This window comes from Notolepis coatsorum, assembly GCF_963971535.1.
Source record: "Notolepis coatsorum genome assembly, chromosome: 19".
In the NCBI taxonomy this organism is placed as follows: domain Eukaryota; kingdom Metazoa; phylum Chordata; class Actinopteri; order Aulopiformes; family Paralepididae; genus Notolepis; species Notolepis coatsorum.
In genome coordinates this window covers 43,146,243-43,168,944 of record NC_140183.1, presented here as the reverse complement: position 1 = coordinate 43,168,944, position 22,702 = coordinate 43,146,243, and positions in this window count along the sequence as shown.

Below are 22,702 nucleotides of genomic sequence, written 5' to 3'. Positions count from 1 at the left end.
CTTTACCTAATATTTAGATTCTATCGTGACATCTTTCATTTGGAAGGGCAGGGCAGTATATCTATATGTGCAACAGTAAAAAAAAAAAAAAAAAAAAGAGGGTGGCATAAAAAGGGCAATTTCTAATGAAAAATGAAAAAGGCAGGTGCCCGGGCACCCCTTCACCCCTATGTGTGCACGTGCCTGTGTGTGTGCTCATGTGTGCTTGTTTGTGGATAGTTCAGTGTTCTGTGGCACTCAATGTTCATTGTTCAAGGCTCTGATGGCCTGGGGGAAGAAGCTGAGCCTAAGCCTCTCTGTCCTAGTAGCTGGGGTTCGCAGGCGTCTGTCTGACCTCAGCAGCTGGAACAGGCTGTTATTGGGGTGGTGGGGGTCTTTCATTATTCTGCAGGCTCTGGATTTGCACCTCTTGTTGTATAGAACCTGCAGGGGAGGTAGTGCAATACCCGTGGTACGCTCGGCTGAGCGCACTACTCTCTGTAGGGCCTTCTTGTCCTGTGCCGTGCTGTTTCCATACCAGGCAGTGATGTTTCCGGTCAAGATACTCTCTACAGCTCCTGAGTAGAAGGACTGGAGTATCTTCCCCGATACTCTGAACTTCCTTAACTGTCTCAGGTGGTAGAGGCGCTGCTTCGCCTTCTTTACTACTGTGTCTATGTGTGTTGACCATGTCAGATCCTCTGAGATGTGGACCCCCAGGTACTTAAAGCTGCTCACCCTGTCCACGGTAGCCCCATTAATCCTCAGTGGTGTGTGTGTCTCCTGCTGTCCTCTCCTATAATCCACGATCAGCTCCTTGGTTTTACCAATGTTCAGGAGCAGGCTGTTGTCCTGGCACCAGTGTTTCAGTACCTCAACCTCCTCCCGGTAGGCCTTCTCGTCGTTGTCCGAGATCAGCCCCACCACCACCGTGTCGTCTGCGAACTTCACTATGGAGTTGGAGCTGAACTTGGCCACACAATCGTGTGTGTAGAGTGAGTACAGCAGGGGGCTCAGAACACAGCCCTGGGGGGACCCGATGCTCAGGGTGATGGTGTTGGAGGTCTGACCCCCCACCCTGACCGCCTGGGGTCTTTCGCTCAGAAAGTCCAGTACCCAGGTGCTCAGGGCGGAGCTCAGACCCAGCTCGATCAGCTTGTCCACCAGTCTGGTGGGGACTATGGTGTTGAACGCTGAGCTGTAGTCAATGAACAACAGTCTCACATAGCCCCCCTTTTGACGGTCAAGGTGAGAGAGGGTGCTGTGCAGTACCTGGGAGACGTCGTCAGTGGACCTGTTTGTCCTGTATGCAAATTGCATAGGGTCCATATCACTGGGGAGGGAGGCACAAATGTGGTCCTTGACCAGCCTCTCGAAACATTTCATGACCACAGAGGTGAGTGCCACCGGTCTGTAGTCATTTGGACATGTTGGGGAGGGTTTCTTCGGTACAGGGATGATGGTAGACATCTTGAAGCAGGCAGGGACCACTGACTCCGCCAGGGATTGATTAAATATGGCGGTGAACACCGGGGCTAGCTGGTTGGCACAGGACTTAAGTATGCGTCCTGTTATACCATCTGGGCCAGCAGCCTTCCTGGTGTTCACCTGCATAAATGCTCTTCTCACACTGTGTTCCGACAACGAGAGAGCGTCCCCGCCGCCCCGCGGTTGCCCCCCCCCCCTCCACAACAGCCGGCGCGCCAGTGACGTCACTAGCCGGAGAGCTAGCAGCGCCACTGTCTACACCAAACCGAGCGTAGAAAGAGTTGAGCTTGTCCGCGAGGGAGGCGTCGTCGCTCCCCATTGAGGGGGCGCTGACTTTGTAGTCAGTTATTGTCTTCAGTCCCCGCCATAAGCCTCTTGTGTCGTTTTGTGCCATTAGTGTCTCCAGTTTGTCAGCATATGTCCTCTTAGCAAGTTTAACAGCCTTGCGTAGAGTATAGACTGAAGCCTTATACTCCTCCATGTTTCCTGACTCTCTGCCCAGGTTGTAAGCGGTGGTGCGAGAGTTTTAAAACATGTTTAAAATTAATAATATTTACTCATTTTAAGTATGTTTGTGTTTCCAATGCACAATATAACGTTAATATATCAAATATAAATAATCGTTTTCCTGAACAGGAAGTGACTCACTGTCTGATAGAGAATACGTTCCGTTACCGTAGCCGCATTTCTCCTAGCCGTATTTCTCTCGGGCTAGACGCAATAGCGCTTTGAGTGCGCGTGCACGCCATGTACTGTTTCATCGCTGTATCCGTCGCAGCCAATCAGTGCGTAACGCACTGTGCGTTGAAATATGCTGTATTATGATGGAACACGGGCGCGTTTTGAAGCGGTCTAAGCAGCAGCGTCTATAATTTCCGTAGCCGCATTTCTCGGAGACGCTCTCTGATTGACCGACGACAGTTTTTTCCGTAGCCGCAATTCGCGGAGACGCTCTCTCTGATTGGCCAACGCCAGTTTCTGATTAGTTACAGTAGATAGTCTCTGAGTTTATGCTGTTGTGTTGTTATGATGCAGCTATTTGTCTTAGAGCGTGACGGCAAGTTCTTTCGACGGTTAAGCTTAGGCACTCTTTCAAAGTTGGTTAAGGTTAGAGTTTGTCTTAGGCTACGTTTAGACGGAGAGAGTCTGAACAGAAACCGCAAAAGTCGTCTTACGGTCTCACTTTAATTTTGCGTTTAGACTAGCGTTTTGGGATGGAATTCTCCGTGCAGACGAGGCTGTAACAACTCGAGACGACTGAGCCCCGCTGTCACACAATTGGCGCATATGTCACATGACGTGCTGTGAAGACCCGCCCTACTCTGCCTCTGATTCGCAGACTGTGGGTGGGGAATGTGATTGGACCAAAGCAGAGTCACTCACAGACAGTGGGTCCAGTCACGCCGCGGGACAGATTCTTGTGTATTTAAAAGTACTGCCAATGTAGCCTTCAGGTGATCGCCATGGATAGAATCAGACATGCTTTGTTTACGCTTCTAGGCTACTGGCGCATGCCTGTGATGTAAGCAGTACGCGCGACGAGAGCCCTGACAACCCTTTCGTCATCGTTTTATGCGGTTTGATCAGGGAAGTTCTGGCCAGATATGATCCAGAGGCTTTGGAGAAGGCTGCCTGCATCCTCCTGCCCCTTATGGTGTACTTCAAGGAGCCTACAGAGAAACTACTGCTCGAAGTTGATGTAAGTTTTATTTATTTAAATATTTAAATATTTGAAATGCGAGTGATTACATTAGGGGCGACTGAAGCTCAGTTGGTAGAGATGGTCGTTCATCGACCGTAGGGTTGGTGGTTCGAATCCTGGCTCTGACTGTCCGCATGTCAGAAGTGTCCTTGAGCAAGACACTTAACCCCCAAGTTGCTCCAAATGGGCCGAGCTGATGTGTGGTGAGCTTTAGTTCGTGGATTAGCTTATCTTCATCCTTTCATAATGTTAAATCTATGCTATTGTGTGTTACTTTGTTGCAGACCTGTGCCACTGCTGCTGATGTGAATACTGCAGCACTCCCAAGCACCCCCTGCTTGATAATTCAAGGCAATGTAATGTTCAGGGATGAGCTTATGTGTTCCTTTGCATCGAGGGGGAAAATCTGACAGAAGGCAGTTTGTGATACGGCACACATATGACGCTTATAAATAATATCCTGACCTGGCATGTCTCCATTCCATCTGTGCTTGTAACCGGAGGGCTAGGAGTTGCTTTGTCCTTTAGCCGGATTTTCCTATCTGCACAGGGACTCTGAAGCTTTTACAGGCTGATAAGTATAGCCTATACCCATCTGATGGTGGAGTAGAAAAGTGCTGTCCACCTGAACTGGAGGGTTCTGTGTCATGTCCTTGCAGGAATGTATACCTATCCACAATAACGCATGATGGGGTATCTGTTCATTTCAGGTGACACAATGCAGCCTTCTGGATGGATGCTATCCATCGAGGGACAAGTTGTGATGGGCCCACACCCATTATTTTTGCATGGGGTAGCTGCTTTATTCACCAGCTACTATGTCTTCAACCTGGAGTATCCTTCCGTTGGATCATCCACACTGGAGTTCATCCAAAAGTATTTTAACACTCAAACGCATGATCAATGTCATCAGTAAGACTTATCATGCAAAGACTATCTGGCTATTAAGTCCATGCCTTTCTGCAGAGGCCATAAAGTAGATTAAATGCTTTGAGTATGAAGCCTGGAACCAACTATGTGAATTGGGACCACACCATCACTTGATGTTGCTGTGCTATCTTGTTAAGACATTTACATAATGGTTTAATTCACATTATAGTATGGCTTCAAAATTCGGATAAGTAAACATTATGTTAGAGGTACCATGAGGCACTCTGCTAGGCTAAAAAAATAATTTTATTGTGAGGATGATCCAACAAGTTTGAACTAGTAGCAGTCTTGATCAGGGTGTGGTGTGGGAAAAGACACAGGTGAGCACCTTGATAAATGCTGAGGCATTTTGGGCATCAACCCGGAGAAAGGCTCCAGGGCAAAGAAGCGAAGCGCCATCAACCCTCAAGTGACCACCCTTCTTCGTAAGCTCATAGACTTTGAATGGTCTGCATAGACAATTGTCCTTCTCCTGTCGTCCCCTCACGTGACCACCCTTCTTCGGAAGTAAGCTCATAGACTTTGAATGGTCTGCAAAGACAATTGTCCTTCTCCTGTCGTCCCCTCACGTGACCACCCTTCTTCGGAAGCTCATAGACTTTGAATGGTCTGCATAGACAATTGTCATGCTCCTGTCGTCCCTGCGCCTCTTTTCTTCTTTTGAGTGAGTGCATGAAACGTTTATTCAATATGCGGAAAGACCGGAGAGCACCTCCGAGCTTGCAGAATGACTGGTGAATGGAGGAAATGTAAACGACAGTTTGCTCTTCTCAGATACTGTGATCATTTATTAGCGAATCACTAGAGCCATGAATATAGTACAGGAACAAACCAAACAAACAGCACAGCAGCGCTGGCACTAAATACAAAACGAACTGGTAACACGAGAAAACAAAGATGCACAAAAGGGAATACTACACTAAACTAAATACAAAACGAACTGGTAACATGAGAAAACAAAGATGCACAAACAAACACTACACTTACTAGAACCACCAAGGGAGAGCAACGACGGGGGCAGGAAACAGGTAACAGGAGGAAATGACGCCACGACGAGGAGAGAGAGAAACACACATATATACCCACACTAATTAACATTGGCAACACCTGGCCAGGCCAGTCTAACAGCAAAACCATTAACACCAACTAAACACAAAAGCAATAACACAACAACAACCAAAGCAATCTCACAACAAATAACCAGAGAGGAGGACGACATTTAAACAAAGGAAGGAAAAGCCCAGGATAACAAACAAGTGGAAATTAACTCAATTACATTTAACCAGACCAAAATGGCCGCCTGCACCATCTGGCGGTGCCCGCCAGATGGCGCCATGGAAGGAGGTAGGGAGTGTCCAGTGTTATTGTTAAGACCATTGAAAGGAGGTAGAGACTGTCCAGTGTTACTGTTCTCTTTAACCCAGGCCCCACAGGACCTGGGATCGTTACACACACTTTGGTTTCCTGTCGTGATTAATCACGTCATCCAATAGTATTTGACAGGAAACTATTGTATGAGCTTCCTCCAGAAGTATACTGGAGCTGGGGACTATACAGTTATGCATGTCTACCATTGTAAATTGACAGTTATTTTGCCAAATTATTTATAATTATATAATATAATAATTATTATTATTCAATTATTTTGTTGGCAAGTCTGAAAAGTAATGCAAAAGACTTGCCAACAAAACTGACAGAGATCACGTGATGCTGTCGTGTCACATGAGGTAGAGAAGTGGTCCGACCAATCAGAGGCCACGCTACAGGACGCACTTGATGACGTAGACTGGCTGATTCAGTCGAGCTCAAGTGACGTCAGTGAGTTCGCTCAAGGTTGTTGTTAGTTTTATAACAACACTAGCAGATAGCATTGTACCCACGAAAAAGGTTTGGGTCTTCCCGAACCAGAAACTGTGACAATACTATCCGAGTGGCCCTGAATGCTCGTACCACTGCTTATAACCTGGGCAGAGCGTCATATATGAGTATAAGGCTACAGTCTATACTCTGCGCAAGGCTGTAAAGCTTGCTAAGAAGACATACGCTGACAAGATGGAGGCACAAATGGCCCAGGTCAAAGTCAGTGCCCCCTCAATGGGGAGTGCCGATGCCTCTCTCGCGGACCAACTCAACTCCTTTTACACGCGGTTCGGTGCAAACAGTAGCGACGCTAGCTCACTGGCTAACGACGTCACTGACGCACCGGTCATTGTGGAGGGGCATCCGCGGGGGGGGGGGCACTCTCTCATTGACGGAACACAGTGTGGACCCTTTGCAATTTGCATACAGGCCAAACAGGTCCACTGACGATGCGGTCTCTCAGGTACTACAAAGCACCCTCTCTCACCTAGACAGCCAGAAGGGGGGCTATGTGAGACTGTTGTTCATTGACTATAGCTCAGCGTTCAACACCATAGTCCCCACCAGACTGGTGGACAAGCTGATCGAGCTGGGTCTGAGCTCTGCTCTGAGCGCCTGGATACTGGACTTTCTGAGTGAAAGGCCTCAGGCGGTCAGGGAGGGGGGTCAGACCTCCAACACCATCACCCTGAGTATCGGGTCCCCCCAGGGCTGTGTTCTGAGCCCCCTGCTGTATTCACTCAGTTAAGTTAAGGACAGTTAAGGAAGTTCAGAGTATCAGGGAATTTACTCCAGTCCTTCTACTCCGTAGCTGTAGAGAGCATCTTGACTGGAAACATCACTGCCTGGTATGGAAACAGCAAGGCACAGGACAAGAAGGCCCTACAGAGAGTGGTGCGCTCAGCTGAGCGCACTACAGGTATTGCACTACCACCCCTGCAGGACTTATATAACAAGAGGTGTGTCGTAAATTAAATTGATCAAAATGACTCGTATAAGCATTACAGGAGGGATCAAAATCATCTAGCGGTTTCTGGAAAAGGCCATAGGAGAATTCAGTCAAAGGCTAACAGTGCAACCTTTCACCCTTCACCTAGTAGCTATAGGAAAAAGCCCGGAGTACCATAAAAATAAGAACAGATCAAATGGCAAACAGATGAAACCTCTTTCCCCACACAACAAAGTGGGATGGAGGGCCCAATACTTAACTTTAAGTCAGGCCTGAAGGCCGGCACCAGAATTCTGTTTACTTTAGCTAAGCAGTCCAAACAGACCTTTCTGGAATACCCACTGTTAGGTTGAGTGGGTACTATATTTCCATCTGTATGAGGGTCGCATTCAGGGACACTTGGGTAAATCATTCTAAAAGGAAACTAGTTCACATCCCCTCTGTAAGGTCACCTTGTAACGCTGCTTCGCAAGACCCAAATCACTTAGAGGGGAGACCAAGTTAAACAAAATAGAGGTTTAGAACTTAAACTAAGACAAAGTAAGATTAAAACAACTATTACCTTTTCTCCTGATACATTGATTAACTATGGAGTTTATGCATCAAACATTGTACACATGTTTTCACAGAAAAACTGTGACCTCAATTGGTAAAACTAGAATAATAATACTGTATTTCTCATCTGTTGGAAAGTTGTGTGTGTTAAGAAAATGCTAATACTATGAATTGAAAAGTGGGGACCCTGATGTAAACATGGACAAAAGGGCTTTCTCTGATCTATATCCCCTTGGCAGAATTGTATGTATTGTGCTGTGCTGTACCCATTCTGCAATCTGTTAGCAAAGTGTTCATTCATTTATTCAATTAAAATTCAATGTTAGTCCGTTTCATTACAAGGAAGAACGAGCCGAAAATAGTCATTTCACTTCCTTATTGGTCAGGGAACCCAGTTCTTTCGTGTTAAGCCAATTAGAGCAGGAACCGGAGTCTCTGTTCTGTGACATGTCCACTAGGGGGAAGTAGTATTGAAAAATGGAAACATGATGATTGAATGAAATGTGTAATCAAGATGGTGACACTAATCAAAGAATTTTGTGATTTTCGAGGTGAAACAGAATATTGGAGCGGGACCACGGGGGAAACATCGGAAAGCGGAAATTCGACGAAGGAGGAGTCAACATAGAAGCAGAAATAAGGGAGTAGACACCGGAAACGCAAACACCACTGTCAATCACAACATCTCTCAACAATTTGAAAAAAATTGTATGAATTAAGAAAAGGATTATTCATACTGTTGATAAGAAATCTCTCAAAAATTAGATGTGGTATGAATATTAGATAGAAGATATATTCATACTGAAAAAACGGAGTAAAGTGAAATTCCAGTTGAAAAATTAAAAAGAACTGTTGTATTTTGTGCTCTATTTTTTCAGCAGTTCTGCCAGGCAACAAGGGCACCGCAAGTCAGGTAAGACTACAGATCACCAGTGAAAAGGGAAAGAAGAGAATAGACAGGGCTACAAGTACCGTTAGCGGTTGTTCGAGTAGGAGATAGTCACAAAAGCATAGACACCTACACTTAGACAGGGAATACAAAGATCACTCTTGCCTGCTGCCATTTAAAAAAAATAAAATAGGACACAGAAAGAGGAATTAAAAAACCTCTAGTACATGAGAAGAAGAAACGCATATAGAAAAATGACAAAAGAGGCGAATAAAGATGTGAGTACACCAATTGGTTGGATGGAGGATACCCCGATACAAGTGCTTGCTAAAAATAATCCTTACACAGAGGACAATCCTTACTATGTGGAAAGACTTATTGAATTATCAACCAAATGGAATAAAGATGGCCAAAAATCACAAAACCCTGGCCTATTGAGGGCTCTTTTGATTTAGAAATAATATCAGATCTGCATGCTCTAATTAGGACATATAGAACGGGGGAGGAAAAAGTGGGAAAGATGACAATCAGAGGGAAAAAACGCATGCAAGAAATGGACGCCTTATCAAAATTCGCTCGGGAAGCTGAGAGAAGGAAGAGTATGGTTGAGGACAGTTCGACTGTCAATAAGGAGGCCCTGCCGACAGAGGAGCTAGCTCCCATCCTGATCACTCCCCAGGCCCCTAAAAGGACAATAGTCATCTCCCAAAGAGCAACTGAGGTAAATATAGCACCTCCACCTTATGCCAGCAGGAATAAGGAACCAATCTACCCTATCCTGCCTATGATAGACATGGATAGCCAATACGAGATAACCAACAATAGTGGCCGTAGAACAGAGATGGGACGGGCAGTGACAACAATCACCCTAATGCCTGAAGCAGACAAAAAAGAGGGGGAGAGAAGAAGGGAGCGAGACGTTCAGTCCCACAGTATTCCTTATCCCAGGGCGGCGGAGAGATATCAAGACGAAGAGAGACATCGATGCATACATGTACCGCTCACTGCCGCACAGAAAGACATACTCTGGGCGGAAGGAGAGGGACGCCGAAGCGACGACATCAGGGCTTGGGATGACCAAATAGAAAGTCTATACGATAGAGATCTCAGCCCCAGAAGAGACTATCCCCAGGGAAAGTCAAGACAAGCTCCCATCCGGCGTCGGCTCTCCCCCCCCGCAACCCGCAAATACGGGGAAGACACAGAGGACGAGGAACAGACATGGGAGCCCCCGAACAGGTACCAGGAGAAAGACAGAGAACGAGAGGAAGAGGAGAGAAAGAACAGACCCCTCAGAGAAGTGATGCCGAAGAGGTTACCTGCTCCAAAATTCACTACACCACTCTCCGTGCCCGCACCTACCCTCAAAGAAAGAGACCAGCTGCAGAAACTGACGGCTACCATGGAGGAATTAAAGCGACGACATCATGGAATGAGTAAGGAAAACCGAGAGATGGAAGCACAGATACAGTCCTACCACGATGACCAAGACACTGAGTCCGAGGGATACAAAGCAAGCGCCGAACGCTGGAGAAGGGGCACCACAGCACGACAAGAATTGGAAGAACAAATGACAAGAGCAAAGGATGAAATCAAAGCGTTGAAAAGGTCGGAAGAAAAAAGAGTGACCAGATCCAGTACCCGAGAGCCTACGGTCAACATACAACCTTTGATGATAAGACATCAGGGATTGGAGTACCAGCCATGGAATGCTTCAGACATGTCCCAAATATCGGAGAAGTTGCCCTCCCTCCAGAATGGGGCTTTTCCATGGATTGCCAAGCTGGAGGAAATAATGGTAGGCCAACAGCTGGCTATCGGCGATGTCAAGCGACTACTCTCTCACAAAGTAGGAGTCGCTGGCATGGAAGAACTACTAACCAAGGCTGCCATGGTGCGGTATGTAGTGTCTGGAGCCCACGACCAGGACCTCTTCGCCGCTCACCGAGGAGCACTGTGGCGGGTCCTGCGGGAGACCTATCACACCCTGATGCATCCAGATAAGATCCACATTGGTGCGTTGGGACCTGATACCCCCCCCAGAGAGTATGTGGCACAAGCCTACGCCACCTGGAGAGACATGACCGGCCAAGACCCTGCACAAAATCCAATGGGAGAGGCGATGCTAAGAGAGAAAATACAGAAGGGCCTCTCCAATGAGGTGAGACAAAAACTGAACGAAGTGGTGTGCCTGGGAAGCCTTCCGTTAGATGCATACCTGGAGAACGTGAGCCATCAAGTGGAGCTGCACAGGAAGAAGGAACAACAGGCCAAAGACAAAGAAACGGCAAGTCAGCGAAAGCTCATGTACCAACAGCCGGTCGAGGCAGTCAAGATGGTAGAGTACCTCCAAGCCCTGGTACAAGCCACACCACCCAGAGCCGAGACGGGGAATAGTGGACAACTGAACAACCAGGAAACAGCACAGCCCACCAAACAGGAAGCACCGGCACCCACTCAACAACAAAATCAGAGGGGATCAAACGGGCAGTCACGAAGAGGAAATGGACAGCCAAGAAGCGGACCCCTGGAATGGCCAGCGTCAGCGGAGTGTTGGCATTGTGGAGAAATCGGACATTTCGCCCGGAACTGTGAAAAAGGATGGCGAAGCCAAGGACCCAGCAGCAGGGGTCGAGGAAATAACAGAGGAGGTGGCCGAAGAGGTTATGGCCGATCCCAGGAGCAGTGGTACGGACCCAACCAATACCAGAACCAAGACCAAGACCAGATGCAAGACCAGAACCAGCAACAGAACAGGGGCCCAGTGAATCCGTCCAGAGGGCCGGAACAGGAGTTCTGACGAGGCCCAGAGAGTTCAATGGGGGGGTGCCAGCTGTCATTGTCACACTTAAGGGAGGAACCGATAGTGCACGTAGCGGTGAATAATAAATCTGTCAGGATGATGGCAGACACCGGGGCGGCGTACACTGTGGTCCAACCTAAAGATGCGACACACCTGCCCATGTCCAGTCAATATGTACGGACCATTGGATTTGAAGGGATAAAGAAGCTGATTCCAGTGACAGAGCCTGTCACCCTGAAGTACAGAGGCAAAGAGGCGACGGTTTCCATCTTGGTCTCCGACACCGCACCCATTGGCTTACTGGGCAGAGACGGCCTTGGTATGTTGGGGATGAACATTCTATGCACGCCTGATGGTTGTGTGATCGACGTCCCAGAAGACCAATATTATGAAATGATGCAAAGAACAGACCCCCGACCCCCGGAAGTATACTGGTTGGGGAACCTAAGCCAGGAGTTGCTCGGACCAGCGTTGGAATGGGAGACCTTCATCACCGCCAATATGCCAGCGGCAAAGAACCCAGAGACACCATACCATTGCACCCTACAGTACTATAAAGATGCGGATGAAAGACAAGCCGAGGAGTGGATGAGAAATCAACCAGAGGAGGTGCAGCTCAACGCCACCAGCATAGTGATGGGTCCCCAAGGAGCAGCAATACGGCTTGCACGGAGCAACTATCTGCAAAAGGAACACAAGATCACAGACAGCGTTCCCCACGTGACGCTAAAAGTGACCGACTCGTGCGACCAACAACACATCGGAAGGATGATGAAAGAGGCAGAAGGAATAAAGTTCGAACAGACGACGGAGAACCGACTCATATGGATAAGCCCGGACAAACGGTTCATCAAGATAATGATTCAAGGCACAGGGATGGGACGTCCCCAGACGGTGCAGCTGTCACAGGAGACAGTAGAAGAAACCCCCCAGAAATTGAGCCTCCAGGAGGAGATGATGGGGGCCATACCGGAAGTGCTGTGGTCAAAACATAGCACCGACATTGGACTGATCAAATCTGCTCAACCAGTGAGGGTGGAGCTTAGACCAGGAGCAACCCTGCCCTGGAAAAGTCAGTACCCACTGAAGGAAAAAGCGGTGGCCGGAATTGAGCCACAAATCAAAGGACTTCTAGAAGCCGGAGTACTACGAAAGACAAAGAGCCCCAAGAGCAACACGCCGTTGCTGCCAGTGGAGAAACCTGACACCTCGTACCGTCTGGTACACGACTTGAGGGCCGTCAATGAGGTTTTAATTGACTATCCCGCCGATGTCCCAGATCCCCACACACTACTGACATTCATCCCGCCGCAAGCTGAGTATTTTACGGTTATAGATTTGTGTAGCGCCTATTTTAGCGTACCTTTGAGCAAAGAGTGCCAGCATTTTTTTGGTTTTACCTATAAGAATGAGCATTATGAGTACACTAGGCTCCCACAGGGATTAAAGCATTCCCCACACATCTTTAACAAGATCTTAAGAGAGGATCTGGACGGGTTGGACCTGAGATTAAAATCCAGAGTCATTCAGTATATGGACGATATTATCTTGTGTGCCGACGATCAGACAACATGTCACAAGGAATCTATCGAACTATTGCAACTACTAGCAGAGAAGGGACACAAGGTGTCTTTGAAAAAATTGCAGTACTGTCAACCTAAAGTAGCATATCTAGGTCAAACGATTTCAAAAGGCCATCGAGCTATTACAGAGGAACATTTGGTGGCTATTAAGAAAGCTCCAAAGCCAGTGACTGTAAGACAGATGATGATGTTTTTGGGAATCGTCGGGTATAGTTCCACTTGGGTGGAGAATTATACAGAACTAGTAGGGCCTTTAAGAGCTATGATAAAAGTTTGCGGAAATGATAAGTTGAGCGCTAAAGTAACCTGGACTGAGGAGGGCCTGAGGGCATTTGAGACCATAAAGACCCGTATGTTAGCTGCCCCGGCCTTGACTTTGCCTGATTATACCAAGCAGTTCATACTATATGTCTCTTCCTCTTCAGATCAGAGGTATGCATGCGCAGTACTGGCACAAAACACCGGAGTGGGGATCCATCCACAACCAATAGGATACTACTCCATCGCCTATTCAGAGGTGGAAATGGGAATGCCTCCGTGCTACCGAGATTGCGCCGGAGTCTTCCTGATGTACGAGAAAGCTGCAAGTATCATGATGGGGTATCCAGTCAATATTATGGTAGGACATGCGATCCAAAATGTGTTGGAATCTGGTAAATCTGCACTAACGATACCCCGTCTGAAAAATTATTACAGGATTTTGGAACAGGAAGATGTTACTTTGACTAGGTGTTCCATAGTGAACCCAGCGCAGACCCTTCCTAAGCCTGAGGATGGAGAACCTCACGACTGTGTGGAGGCCGCTGAGAGGTACTCCAGACTTAGAGCTGACTTGCAGGCTTTCCCGTTTAGCAGTCCTGATTTGGAACTATGGACAGACGGCTCATGTTACAGAGTTGGAGAGGACCTAAAAGCAGGTTACTCTGTAGTAAAATCACAAGGTGATGGGTTTGTCGTAGCAAAGGCCGAAGCCTTGACACAACCCTGTTCAGCTCAGCTGGCGGAACTAGTCGCTCTGACTGAAGCGTGCAAAATGGCAGAAGGCAAGAGCTGTAATATCTACACGGATAGTAGCTACGCACAGAATATCAGTTTTCTCTACGGAGCGGTGTGGAAAGGGCGAGGTTTTAAGAGAGCAGATGGTACCGCCATAAGACACTGTAGTCAGATAACCGATTTGTTGCAAGCAATAATGAAACCCAAACAAATCGCGATTATCAAATGTGCTGCCCATCAGTCTGATGAGTCTAAGGTGACCAGAGGTAACAACATGGCGGATGTTGCTGCCAAGCAAGTGACAGGTGCGGACAGAGCAGGTAAGGTATTGGTTATCACACATGAGGTGGAGTTGGAAGATAAGATTACTTACAAAGATGTTTTGACCTTTCAGGAAGAGGCGAGTCAGGTGGAGAGAAATCTCTGGTCAGCAAGGGGGGCTAGTAGGGATGGGACAGGTTTGTGGCGGAACCATGAAGGACTTGTGGTTGCACCAACTGGCCTGGTCGGACTGCTGATCCAAACTGCGCATGAGTTCTGTCATGCACACCGGAGAGAGGTGAGTAGAAAAATAGAAGAGTATGGGTTTTGGGCGCCAAACCTGCTACGGCAGATTGATTGTGTAATAAGTAGATGTGCAATTTGCTTGAAGAACAATGCACGCAGAGGGATCGTTGTGTCTCCGGGACACATCCCCACCCCAAATGGCCCAATGAGAGAACTTGTGATTGACTATGTAGACATGATAAAACCGATTAACCAAAAAAGGTACATTCTTGTCGTGGTGTGTCGATTTTCAAAGTGGGTGGAGGCTTGCGCGACTAAACATAAGGATGCTGCCTCAGTGGCTAAGTTCTTATGCCGTGAGATAGTAAGCCGTTACGGAATTCCCGATAGAATCGCGTCGGACAATGGAAAAGAGTTTGTAGACAAAACTGTACGTTTAGTACTCCAACAGATGGGGATAAAACAGCGTTTCGGGTCCGTTTACCACCCTCAGAGCCAGGGGGCTGTGGAACGCATGAACGGGGTACTTAAGAACAAATTGGTTAAGATCTGTCAACACACCGGTCTAAGCTGGCTGAGCGCGTTACCGTTAGCATTGATGGCTTGTAGATCTAGCGAGATCCGGGGCCTGCGTTTAACTCCGCACGAAATGTTGTTTGGCCGATGTATGGTTGTGCCCGGATTGCGCGCAGCAGGAAAAGGTCCGAGTTTGGATATTCTAGACCACGAGATGCGTGAGTACGTGAAGTACATGTCAAAGCTCCACGGGGCAATCTATGATTATGTCTCTAGTAAACGAGAGACAGAGGAGGAGGAGGATAGGCGGAATGTTCCCCAGATAGTACCAGGGGACTACGTTTATGTCAAAGTGTTCAGACGCAAGTGGTATGGCGCGCGGCGGGAAGGACCGTACGAGGTCGTAAGAGCTACGGAAAGAGCGCTACAGGTAAAAGGATCTTCAATGTGGTTTCACCTTTCGCATTGCGTAAAAGCCCTGCAAGATGGGCAAGAATTGGAATCCGAACCCCTGTTCATTGATCAAGAACAGGAGGAAAGGCACGACGAAGGGGAAAATGAAGACGATTATGGGGAACCAGACAGAGGCGAACATGATGGTCCCGCTAGGGGAAATGAAGGATTTTTGCAGGAGCCAGACAGAGGAGATCATGAATTGGAATTGGAAAATGATGATTTTTCCTCTGTGGATTTTGGCGGAGTACCAACAGCGGAACCAAGGACGCTGGAGGAGAGAGCGATTAGCGCAACTGCAACGAAAGAGACACGGCCAAAAAGGGTTATCAATAGACCTCAGAGGTTTCAGTGAGGATAACTGGTAGAATTGCAGCTAAGAGGAAATAGACCTCGGAAGGTCTTTTGCGAAGGAGAAATTCAGTGTTTATATGTTTATGGTTTAAGTCTCCTTCGTGTTTATTAGAACTGTTAGTCTTATATTGGTGTGAGGTAATAATCTTTTCTTGCAGAGTCCATTACACAAAATAGACATTTGGTTAATTACATGGATAAAATAGTCTAAACAAAAAAGCTGTTATTGAAAGAGTGTTTCCTTGTAAAAACAGGAACAGCTTTCTTAGTCTGAAGTCATAATAATAACTGATAAATGTGTATAACTGTGCAAGAAGAAGAGGTAAGTGGAATTTTGGATTTTTTAAATTTTTGGAAATTTTTTGAAATTGTTTATATTTTATGGAAATATTATATCATTTTGATTTTGAAATTTACTGGTTACATAATGAGGGTAGACCCCTCAGAGAAGGGATTGTCGTAAATTAAATTGATCAAAATGACTCGTATAAGCATTACAGGAGGGATCAAAATCATCTAGCGGTTTCTGGAAAAGGCCATAGGAGAATTCAGTCAAAGGCTAACAGTGCAACCTTTCACCCTTCACCTAGTATCTATCTAGGTCGTCCTCGGACGGGCCCTCCATCGGTGCTTCCAGTCATCCCGATCCTCCATGCATCTGGCTAGCTCGCCGGTGCTTTCTGTTCCCACATCTCTCCTGAGTACGTCCACATAGGTTAACGTGGGACGTCCTCGTGATCGATGCCCGTGTGTTGGTTCCCACAGTACAAGTTTGCTGGTTGGCATCTCATGGTGTCTCTGGCAGTGACCTGCCAGCCTCATTCTCCTGACTGCCACTTTATCGCTCACCTTTAGCACCCCCCCATACAAGTTTGCATTAGTGACATGCTCATCCCTGTTGATGTTGAGCACCACACGCATCATTCTGGTGTAGCACCCATCCAAGGACTTCTGCAGGGTGGGCTTCAAGGTCCAGCATTCACTGCCATACAAAAGGACAGACTCAACTGTTGCATGAAAGAAGTTGAGCTTGATTTGACGGGGGAGGTTGGATTTCCACACACTGGTCATGCCGTTCAGAGCCCTCCACGCAAGTGCCTTCCTCACTTTAAGGTCTTGCTCGGACGAGTTGACCCACGAGCCCAGGTACTTGAAATCACTGACTTCCTTTAGAGCAGAGCCTCCTGTTGTCCTTAGAGGTGGATGATCCGGGAGGATGTTATACATTATGACCTCGGTTTTCTTGGCATTTAGCCTAAGGCCAACCTTGGCGCACTCCGTCTCCACTCTGCACAGGAGTTCCTGTGCCTGCTCCACCTGGTCAGAGAGCAGGCTGATGTCGTCCGCGTAGTCAAGGTCTGTTAGGACTATGGCGGGGTGTCGTCTCGATCTCCTTGGGGTTATTGTGAGACCAAGTTCCTGCTCCCGTCCATTGATGGCCTTCCTGAGCGCATAGTCGAGGACTATGACGAAAAGGAAGGGGGCAAGGGTGTCCCCTTGCATCACTCCAGCCAGGATGTCAAATTCTTCACTGTTGCCGTCTGGGGTTACCACCTTGGCCCTTGTACCCGTGTGCATGGTCCCTATGGCCCGGAGTAGATTGGGAGGGACTCCGTAGGCCTTGAGTATCCTCATCATCACGGCTCTGTGTATCGAGTCAAAAGCCTTTTTGAATTTACTGGTTACATAATGAGGGTAGACCCCTCAGAGAAGGGATTGTCGTAAATTAAATTGATCAAAATGACTCGTATAAGCATTACAGGAGGGATCAAAATCATCTAGCGGTTTCTGGAAAAGGCCATAGGAGAATTCAGTCAAAGGCTAACAGTGCAACCTTTCACCCTTCACCTAGTAGCTATAGGAAAAAGCCCGGAGTACCATAAAAATAAGAACAGATCAAATGGCAAACAGATGAAACCTCTTTCCCCACACAACAAAGTGGGATGGAGGGCCCAATACTTAACTTTAAGTCAGGCCTGAAGGCCGGCACCAGAATTCTGTTTACTTTAGCTAAGCAGTCCAAACAGACCTTTCTGGAATACCCACTGTTAGGTTGAGTGGGTACTATATTTCCATCTGTATGAGGGTCGCATTCAGGGACACTTGGGTAAATCATTCTAAAAGGAAACTAGTTCACATCCCCTCTGTAAGGTCACCTTGTAACGCTGCTTCGCAAGACCCAAATCACTTAGAGGGGAGACCAAGTTAAACAAAATAGAGGTTTAGAACTTAAACTAAGACAAAGTAAGATTAAAACAACTATTACCTTTTCTCCTGATACATTGATTAACTATGGAGTTTATGCATCAAACATTGTACACATGTTTTCACAGAAAAACTGTGACCTCAATTGTCTAATTCTGAATTAGGATTATATAGTCTAGCACAGTCTGGAATGTAACAGTAAAAAGCATTTGGTAAAACTAGAATAATAATACTGTATTTCTCATCTGTTGGAAAGTTGTGTGTGTTAAGAAAATGCTAATACTATGAATTGAAAAGTGGGGACCCTGATGTAAACATGGACAAAAGGGCTTTCTCTGATCTATATCCCCTTGGCAGAATTGTATGTATTGTGCTGTGCTGTACCCATTCTGCAATCTGTTAGCAAAGTGTTCATTCATTTATTCAATTAAAATTCAATGTTAGTCCGTTTCATTACAAGGAAGAACAAGCCGAAAATAGTCATTTCACTTCCTTATTGGTCAGGGAACCCAGTTCTTTCGTGTTAAGCCAATTAGAGCAGGAACCGGAGTCTCTGTTCTGTGACATCACGGGGCAGAGACTCGACCACTGGGCGGGGTTTGGGTGATTCCTATATTTACCACAGGTTGAGAGACATGGAAAGAACGCACGGAGACCAGCAGACCACGTCGACGCACGGAGAGCATCATCTTGAGACGACCCCCAAAACCTACGCTGAAAACTATCCAATCGAGACGTGCTGCAGACGCTGATTAGACATAGAAAAGTTGACAAGAACTTTAAGCTGTTTGGATCTTCCAATAAACGACGGCTAGACTGTCTTTGTACCTTTCGCGCCTGGCTCCGACTCCAAATCATTTATAAGAACATTTGAACAAAACGTGTGAGTACCACAGCAGAGATACGATAGAGATCCACTATACGATCCTGAGACTTTAGTAAATAGAATCCTTGAAGAGACACGTTAGGTGCAAATCCAGAGCCTGCAGAATAATGAAAGACCCTCACCACCCCAACAACAGCCTGTTCAAGCTGCTGAGGTCAGGCAAACGCCTGCGCACACCAGCAACTAGGACAGAGAAACTTCGGCTCAGCTTCTTCCCCCAGGCCATCAGAGTCTTGAACTCTGAACTCTCCACACACAAGCACAAATGAGAACACACACAACACACACACTGTATACACTCACACACTAACAGTCACTTTAGCATGAACACACACACATACACACACATGCTGCACATGCTCACACTCAATGGTCACTTTACTAAATGAAAAGTTCACTTTAAAAGGAAAAAATTAAGAACAGGAGTGGTTCTTGTATAGTAAATAGATGGATATAGCAAGATAGCATAAGGATATATAGTATAACTGTAGATTGTATGGTATAGTATTGTATAGTAGTGTACATAAGACTCAGTCCCTCATCCGTATCTAACATTGTATTGCACTATCGCAGGACCTTAGCATGTCTTTTACCATGCTTTTTGTAAACTTTATGTACATTATACCTGTTATGTCTTATTCTTATTACTTGTATTATTGCACAAATGTCTTATCTTATTACTTGTATTATTGCACAATCGCTGCGGGCATGACCTCCCGCATTTCACTGTATGCTTGTATGCTGTGACAAATAAAAAAAACTCTTGACTCTTGACTTGACTGTGTTTTTGAAGCATGTGTGAACAAGGCCTAATTCACACCCCTGCTCAAAGAACATCAATAGTCACACATAGAATTGGGTATCACCTCATGAGTGTAAAACGTATTGTTAAAACAGGACTGACCTTATCATACACACAAATTGACAGCAGTGAGCACTCCAAAGCCATTCAGCATTGAGCTCCCCAAAGTCATTCCGTTAAAGCCATGAAAATGCCTTTTGTGTTTCTACATTTCCTACCATTGAAATCACTGGTGAATTATCATTCTCCCAGGGAACAGAGGCTGCTGCCATCGTCTTTCAATTACTTCATGCAAAAGTGAATGAATTCCTGAAAATAGTAACATTAGACACGTGAGTGTGCCGCCGTCTTGTTGGGAGAACCACAATAGAGCAACTTTTCTGTGTCGGGTAGTGAAAACATTGCCTAATGTGTCATGTAGCTGGTTCATTTGACTTGAGAAAGATACAGTAGCTGTGGTTGAACACACTCCCTAACTACAGTCATAATGAATTTACAAGTTGAACAGGGCCCTCATGGTCAACCAGATTCGTTTTTTATCATTCAGATATGAAATCCTATATGTGTTTAATTTATGGGCTCTGGGTGCTTAATTGTGTTGAGAGGGGCCCTTCCAGACTAAATATATTCTGCATATAATCAGAAATTTACAACTTCCCATCTCGAGCGCCATCCAAGGAGGCAGTGGCGGAGCATACGGGGGACGGGGGAGAGTGTGTGTGAATTTTAATTGTCCTTGCAGCTACATAGCCAGCGACTACAGTGACACACACTAGCGTTCCCTGAGGTATACAAATTTAAAATGAACTAAGTAAAAAGTTGCTATAAATGGGGGTGGGGGCATGGCAATGGCGTATCCAAAAGAAGAGGGGAGGGGGGGGGGGGGGGGGGGGGGGTAGAGATGCAATTCCCCAAAGATGGTTTATTATTCTGTGCTAGAATGAAGCAGGCGCAAGGAGTGGTAGTCAGCGATGCGTCAGAGTTGCTCTTTGAAGACATTAAAAAGCTGAACGCACAACAAAGACCAGATGTTCCAACATGCCTTATTTATGCACCCATCAGCCTGCTTCCCATGTCCACAAAACACCAGCATATTTCTACCTTTTAAACTCACACATAGCACATTTGGTAAGAGGGCTGCTTTTCAGTGATTCTGCGTGCGTGGAGTGTACATGTGTGCGTGGAGTGTACATGTGTGCGTCTGTCATCTAGAATTGTGGGACAGGCAGGGGTTTTGGACAATTAGCGCACAGCTCTCGCTAGCTGCAATCAGTAGTTTACAAGGAGATGGAAGAGGAGGCAGAATCCATGCAACTGTTCCACACGGGGGGAACAAGGCCACAGACGCTTGTGCATCACCAAGAGGTATCAATATGCTCAGGGTTGCAACCTGTATCATTTACAACCTATACTTACTGGCATTCTCCACAGAAACATACAATTCATTTGCACATTGTTTGACAGCAGCTGTTCCAGCCCCCTGACCCAAATACAAATACATGCACACATGGCAATCTATGGGCTACATGCAAGTGCATGCATCCTCTCAGACATATGCACGGGTGTTATATGCATGTACAAGTGAGCATATACACGCATACACCTCCTCTGCCATCTCCAAATGAGATAATTGCCTTTGGATACATTGTTGCATGTCAAAGGCTGCAGCAGAGATGCTGTGTAAAACGATCAACAGTATATCTCAGGATTTTTTATATATTTTCTTCTACTCCAAAACGCTAAAGACAGGGGGAAGAGATCCTTAAACAAAAATCTGTTCAGTTCAATTAAAAAAATGCGGAGCCATCTCCTCTCCGCACGGGAGGAGGGGGATTGAGGAAACAAAGAAGTGCTAAATTGATGGCGCCACAATAAAAACTATTAGCTGGGGAGTCGACAGATGCTGATGTGCCGGTCTCCTTTCCAGGGATTATTATTTATTTACACTTCTCAATCACAGCCTCCCAGATGCCACCCCGGACTCTGGCGTGGCACGCACACCCGGGGGGAGGGGGAGGGAGAGGGGGATGGGAGGGGAGGAGAGAGAGAGAGGGGAGGAGGAGGCGGGGACTCTGGGTAATAGAGTAGGACGCTAGTAGAGAGCGTGTTCTCCATTGTAAGGGGGTCACAAGGTGAGACGTAGGTAGCTTTGACGGAGAAACGCTTTAAAGAATGCTTTGGTCGCGTGCCAGCCCACGAATAGACAGCGGAAAAATATACCTGATGGCAGTGTGTGTGTGTGTGTGTGTGTGTGTGTGTGTGTGTGTGTGTGTGTGTGTGTGTGTGTGTGTGTGTGTGTGTGTGTGTGTCTGTGTGTGTGTGTGTGTGTGTGTGTTTCCGTCTCCATCCTCTGGAAGATTCTTAATCGCCAGCAGTGTTCTAATAGGCCTGTGCACATCTGTCACTTAGAAGCAAATTGCTTCATTTAAAGATTTTTTTTTTACATGGAATGCATCCAATCTCACGTAAACATACAAAAGCAGGAGAACGCGGACTCTGAGGTCAATGTGACTTAATTTGATTCTGTTCGGCATCTGAAGACAATGTGTATTAAACTGTCTGATGATTGGACTGTGATAAAATGGCAGCCATTCACAGAGGAGCCGCTCGGAGAGACTCAGGCAGGTTGTATTCATGTCCCTCCGTGCTTTCCAGTTCATCCGCTCCTCTCCTCTGCCCCCCCCACCCTCCTCCCTGCCTCTGAAGCGGCAGTCGAAGCCACTGATTTGGACTTGTCAGACTTGATGGAGGGGGTTTTTCTTCTGAGACGCCTGCCCTTGCCTCTTCTCTGGCCTGAGAGCGTCTGAGGCGTGTGCCCAGCGCTCCGCTCAGTATGCACACTGCCTCCCTCCCTCTCTCTCTCTCTCCCTGAAAAACATCTTTATTCAGCTTCTTCGCTAATGTCTGCGGCACAGGCATCAACATGCTTTGTGCGAAATGAATTACTGCTAATTAAAAATCAACAGAAATGAGCATGCAACACTCTGTGCCCCATTAATATTTTAAACCAGCCAGCAGCAGTAATTAAAGCCGCGCTAATTTTTTCCCCTCTCTCGCTCAGCATCCACAAACCAGTCAATAAATTACATCAAAAAGTACAGGTGTGTTTCCCTGTCAGAGCTGTAATATCATGATAAATCGACATCATCCCTCATAGTTAACGGTCTCACCTCCCTATTCACCAACCACTCGCTACTCACTGTTATCTTTGCCAGTGCAAATGGGAAGGAGGGCGAGAAGGCCTC